The following is a 5,562-nucleotide window of genomic DNA, read 5'->3' as shown; positions in this document are numbered from 1 at the left end:
TGGGGCTCCAGTCCTAGAGTATATACATCTACCTCCGACAGTGCAGCGCTCCCTCAGTACTGGCACTGGGGGAGTGTGGGCCTGGATTATGGGGCTCGAGTCCTAGAGTATATACATCTACCTCCGACAGTGCAGCACTCCCTCAGTACTGGCACTGGGGAGTGTGGGCCTGGATTATGGGGCTCGAGTCCTAGAGTATATACATCTACCTCCGACAGTGCAGCATTCCCTCAGTACTGGCACCGGGGAGTGTGGGCCTGGATTATGGAGCTCGAGTCCCTGGAGTGGGACTTGAACCCACAACCTTCTGACTCACAGGCGAGTCAAATTTAGTCAATTTATTACCTACTTTCAGAAAATCAGCAAAAGAACCAGAGGGGAGTCAAGGAAACATTTTTTTACGCAGAGTTGTTGTGATCTGGAACGCGCTGCCTGAAAGGGCGGTGGAAGCAGATTCAATAGTAACTTTCAAAAGGGGAATTGGAGAAATACTTGAAGTGAAAAAGTGGCAGGGCTGTGGGGAAAGAGAAGGGGAGTAGGACTAATGGGATAGCTCTTTCAAAGAGCTGGTACAGGCTCGATGGGCCGAATGGCCTCCTCCTGTGCGCTAAGACTCTACGATAATATTAATACTTTATTCTGTTGCATCAGTGGAATTCTGTATTTCAGTCACGTTCATACTGGGAATTAGCAGTATTTGACTTGACTATTGAATGTTAATCTTCTCACTTCGCTCTCATTCCCTTGAAGCACTTTTTTCGGAGATTGACCAGAGTGGGACCAGGGACGAGAGACTTCATTGATGTGGAGAGACTGGAGAAGCTGGGGTTGTTCTCCTTAGAGCAGAGAAGGTTAAGGGGAGATTGACCAGAATGGGACCAGGGATGAGAGACTTCATTGATGTGGAGAGACTGGAGAAGCTGGGGTTGTTCTCCTTAGAGCAGAGAAGGTTAAGGGGAGATTGACCAGAATGGTACCAGGGATGAGGGACTTCAGTGATGTGGAGAGACTGGAGAAGCTGGGGTTGTTCTCCTTAGAGCAGAGAAGGTTAAGGGGAGATTGACCAGAATGGTACCAGGGATGAGGGACTTCAGTGATGTGGAGAGACTGGAGAAGCTGGGGTTGTTCTCCTTAGAGCAGAGAAGGTTAAGGAGGAGATTGACCAGAATGGTTCCAGGGATGAGGGACTTCAGTGATGTGGAGAGACTGGAGAAGCTGGGATTGTTCTCCTTAGAGCAGAGAAGGTTAAGGGGAGATTGACCAGAATGGTACCAGGGATGAGGGACTTCAGTGATGTGGAGAGACTGGAGAAGCTGGGATTGTTCTCCTTAGAGCAGAGGTTAAGGGGGAGATTGACCAGAATGGGACCAGGGATGAGGGACTTCAGTGATGTGGAGAGACTAGAGAAGCTGGGGTTGTTCTCCTCAGACCAGAGAGGGTTAAAGAGAGAATTAATAGAGGTGTTCAAAATCACGAAGGGTTTTGATGGAGTAAATAAGGAGAAACTGTTTCCAGTGGCAGGAGGGTCGGTAACCAGGGAACACAGATTGAAGGCGATCGGCGAAAGAACCGGAGGGGGAGATGAGGAGAATGTTTTTAATGCAGCGAGTTGTTGCGATCTGGAATGCGCTGCCTGAAAGGGCGGTGGAGGCAGCTTCAATCGTGGCTTTCAAAAGAATTGGATAAATGTGTGAATTTTGTCTTCTAATACTCCTGTGAAGCACCTTGGGACGTTTTACTACGTTGAAGGCGCTATATCAATGCCAGCTGTTGAAGGGGTCAAATTTGCAGGGCCACGGGGAACGAGCAGGGGAGTGGGTCTAATTGGGTGGCGCTTTCAAAGAGCCAGCACAAGCACGATACAAAGATGGGAGGGAAAGCAGTGAGTGAGGAGGACATAAAAAACCTGCAAAAGGACATAGACAGGCTAAGTGAGTGGGCAGAGATTTGGCAGATGCAATATAATGTTGGAAAGTGTGAGGTTATGCACTTTGGCAGAAAAAATCAAAGAGCAAGTTATTATCTAAATGGAGAGAAACTGCAAAGTGTTACAGTACAAAGGGATCTGGGGGTCCTGGTGCATGAAACACAAAAAGTTAGTATGCAGGTGCAGCAGGTGATCAGGAAGGCCAATGGAATCTTAGCCTTTATTGCAAGGGGGATGGAGTATAAAAACAGGGAAGTCTTGCTGCAGTTATACAGGGTACTGGTGAGGCCACACCTGGAATACTGCGTGCAGTTTTGGTTTCCATATTTAAGAAAAGATATACTTGCTCTCGAGGCGGTTCAGAGAAGGTTCACTCGGTTGATTCCGGAGATGAGGTGGTTGACGTATGAGGAAAGGTTGAGTAGGTTGGGACTCTACTCATTGGAGTTCAGAAGAATGAGAGGGGATCTTATTGAAACATATAAGATTGTGAGGGGGCTTGATCGGGTGGATGCGGTGAGGATGTTTACACTGATGGGTGAGACTAGAACTAGGGGGCATAATCTTAGAATAAGGGGCTGCCCTTTCAAAACTGAGATGAGGAGAAACTTCTTCACTCAGAGGGTAGTAAATCTATGGAATTCGCTACCTCAGAGAGCTGTGGAAGCTGCGACATTAAATAAATTTAAAACGGAGATAGTTTCCTAGCTGATAAGGGAATTAGGGGTTACGGGGAGAGGGCAGGGAAGTGGACACGAGTCTAGATTCGGATCAGCCATGATCCTATTGAATGGCGGAGCAGGCCCGAGGGGCCGTATGGCCTACTCCTGCTCCTACTTCTTATGTTCTTATGTTACGACGGGCCGAATGGCCTCCTTCTGCGCTGTGTCGTTCTCTGATTCCACCACAACTCTCTGGATTGTAAAAATAAATCATTTGGTGAGGTGCATCGCACTCTTTCCCTATTGGGATAAAGCTCCACTCACCTGAAACGGGGAGAAGGGAGCACAGGTCACTTGATCAGAGCCTCGGAACACCTCCCTTGTGTACGCGCCTTATTATCCGCATCAATCGTCCACCCGTTGAGATTAAGTGTTCCGCCTGCGGTTTCCGCTCTCCACCCCCGTGTCCACGGCAGGCTTCAAAGAAGAGTTCAGGGACTCGCAATCTCTTGCTCAATCCCGAGAGAGCGCTGACCCCTTTTTCATACACACTGACATAGTCGGGTCAAAGCTGTGGTGTAATAGTTTGCTGGGCTCACATTCAAATCCTGACTGGTGCCGGCCAATTAAACACAAACATAGAAGATAGGAGCAGGAGTCGGCCATTCGGCCCCTCGAGCCTGTTCCGCCATTCAATGAGATCATGGCTGATCATCCAAATTCAGTACCCTGTCCCTGCCTTCTCTCCATATCCCTTGATCCCCTTAGCCTTAAGACATATATCCAACTCCTTCTTGAATATATTTAATGAATTGGCCTCAACTGCCTTCTGTGGTAGAGAATTCCACAGGTTCACCACTCTCTGGGTGAAGAAATTCCTCCTCATTTCAGTCCTAAATGGCTTACCCCTTATCCTTAGACTGTGACCCATGGGTCTGGACTCCACCGCCATCGGGAACATCCTTCCTGCATCTAGTCTGTCCAGTCCTGTTAGAATTTTATAAGTTTCAATGAGATCCCCTCTCATTCTTCTAAACTCCAGCGAGTACCAGCCCAATCGACCCAATCTCTCCTCATAAGTCATTCCTGCCCATCCCAGGTATCGGGAGGGCGGGAGAGCGAGCGGGAGGGCAAGCGAGGAGGAGGGGAAGAGTGGAAATGGGGAAGAGGAGAGTGGAAGGCAGCATGATCTCCCCCCCTTCCCCTCCCTCTCGCTTTACAAGCATCATAAACCAGCCCCCATCCACTCTCAATCTTTCTCTAACACACACACACACATTAACAGTATCCCATTGTTTCAGGGAGCAGAAACCCTGCTGGGAGATGCATGCTGCTGTAGGAGCGGACAGGAGGCGGAGAATTGAATGGCACTCTGCACTATTGCCACCGCTGTCACTAGCGATGTGTCCACACGTTCCCCACCCCCTCACCCACCCCCACTACAGGGAATAGCGGAAGCACCGGGATAGATCCCAGGATAGATGACACGAGGTTTGAGTCCGAGCTTTATTGCAATTTCATTTAAATACATTTGAATTTCACGTCGAATGGGTGCAGAACATATACTGAAACTCCATCGGGCAAGGCAAGCGAATGGTGCCGTGAGGGAGCAGGCGTGAGAGAGGGGGAGAAAGAGAAAGAGAGGGGGGGAGAAAGGAGAGAAGGAGAGAGAGAGAGAAAAAGAGAAAGGGGGAGAAAGAGAAGAGGAAAGAAAGAGCAGGGGGTCAGAGGGGAAGGGGAGAAATGAGGAGGGGGGGGGGAGAGAGTGAAAGAGAGAGGGGGAAAGAAAGAGAAGGGGGCCGGGGGAGAGGGAGAAAGGAGAGAGAGAAAGAGAGACAGAGACAGAGAGAGAGGAGAGAGAGAGAGACAGGGAGAGAGAGGAAAGAGCGAGCAGGGGGCCAGGGGGAGGAGGAGAGAGGGGGAGAAAAAGGAGGGGGAGGGAAAGGAGAGAGGGAAGAGGGGGGGGGCAAAGGAGAGAGGGAAGAGGGGGGGAAAGGAGAGAGGGAAGGAGGGGGGGGGAAAGGAGGGGGAGAAAAAGGAGAGAGGGAGGGAGGGAGAGAAAAAGAGATAGAGAAAGCAATGCAGTAGCAAGAGAGCAGATGGGGCAGGACACACACCGAGCCCGGTCAGTGAGGTCTATCTCAGGTAGACCTGTTCCTCGGTCAGTGAGATCCATCTCAGATAGTCCTGTTCCTTGGTCAGTGAGGTCTATCTCAGGTAGACCTGTTCCTCAGTCAGTGAGGTCCATCTCAGGTAGTCCTGTTCCTTGGTCAGTGAGGTCCATCTCGGGTAGACCTGTTCCTCGCTCAGTGAGGTCTATCTCAGATAGTCCTGTTCCTTGGTCAGTGAGGTCCATCTCGGGTAGACCTGTTCCTCGCTCAGTGAGGTCTATCTCAGATAGTCCTGTTCCTCGGTCAGTGAGGTCCATCTCAGATAGTCCTGTTCCTTGGTCAGTGAGGTCTATCTCAGGTAGACCTGTTCCTCAGTCAGTGAGGTCCATCTCAGGTAGTCCTGTTCCTTGGTCAGTGAGGTCCATCTCGGGTAGACCTGTTCCTCGCTCAGTGAGGTCTATCTCAGATAGTCCTGTTCCTTGGTCAGTGAGGTCCATCTCAGATAGACCTGTTCCTCGCTCAGTGATGTCTATCTCAGATAGTCCTGTTCCTTGGTCAGTGAGGTCTATCTCAGATAGTCCTGTTCCTCGCTCAGTGATGTCCATCTCAGATAGACCTGTTCCTCACTCTGATGTCCATCTCAGATAGACCTGTTCCTCGCTCAGTGATGTCTATCTCAGATAGTCCTGCTCCTTGGTCAGTGAGGTCTATCTCAGGTAGACCTGTTCCTCGGTCAGTGAGGTCCATCTCAGATAGTCCTGTTCCTTGGTCAGTGAGGTCCATCTCGGGTAGACCTGTTCCTCGCTCAGTGAGGTCTATCTTAGATAGTCCTGTTCCTCGGTCAGTGAGGTCTATCTCAGAT

At 50.1% G+C, this 5,562-nt stretch overlaps 1 protein-coding gene across 4 annotated transcripts in view; it reads right to left on the bottom strand.

Moving 5' to 3' along the window:
- Positions 1–4,081: 4,081 nt before the first annotated feature.
- Positions 4,082–5,562, bottom strand: part of ecsit (ECSIT signaling integrator) — a 36,842-nt gene continuing 35,361 nt past the window's right edge. For all 4 annotated transcript variants that reach the window (XM_085979618.1, XM_085979619.1, XM_085979616.1 and 1 more), the window contains exon 8: positions 4,082–5,562. This exon is cut by the window's right edge and continues 827 nt beyond it. The gene's annotated coding sequence lies outside the window, so the exon portion shown is untranslated.

The sequence above is a fragment of the Somniosus microcephalus genome, unplaced genomic scaffold (assembly GCF_052327205.1).
Source record: "Somniosus microcephalus isolate GS21.2 unplaced genomic scaffold, FLI_Smic_1.0 unresolved_chr9, whole genome shotgun sequence".
In the NCBI taxonomy this organism is placed as follows: domain Eukaryota; kingdom Metazoa; phylum Chordata; class Chondrichthyes; order Squaliformes; family Somniosidae; genus Somniosus; species Somniosus microcephalus.
The sequence above is the reverse complement of the archived record's forward strand: the minus strand, read 5'-3'. Positions and strand labels throughout refer to the sequence as shown.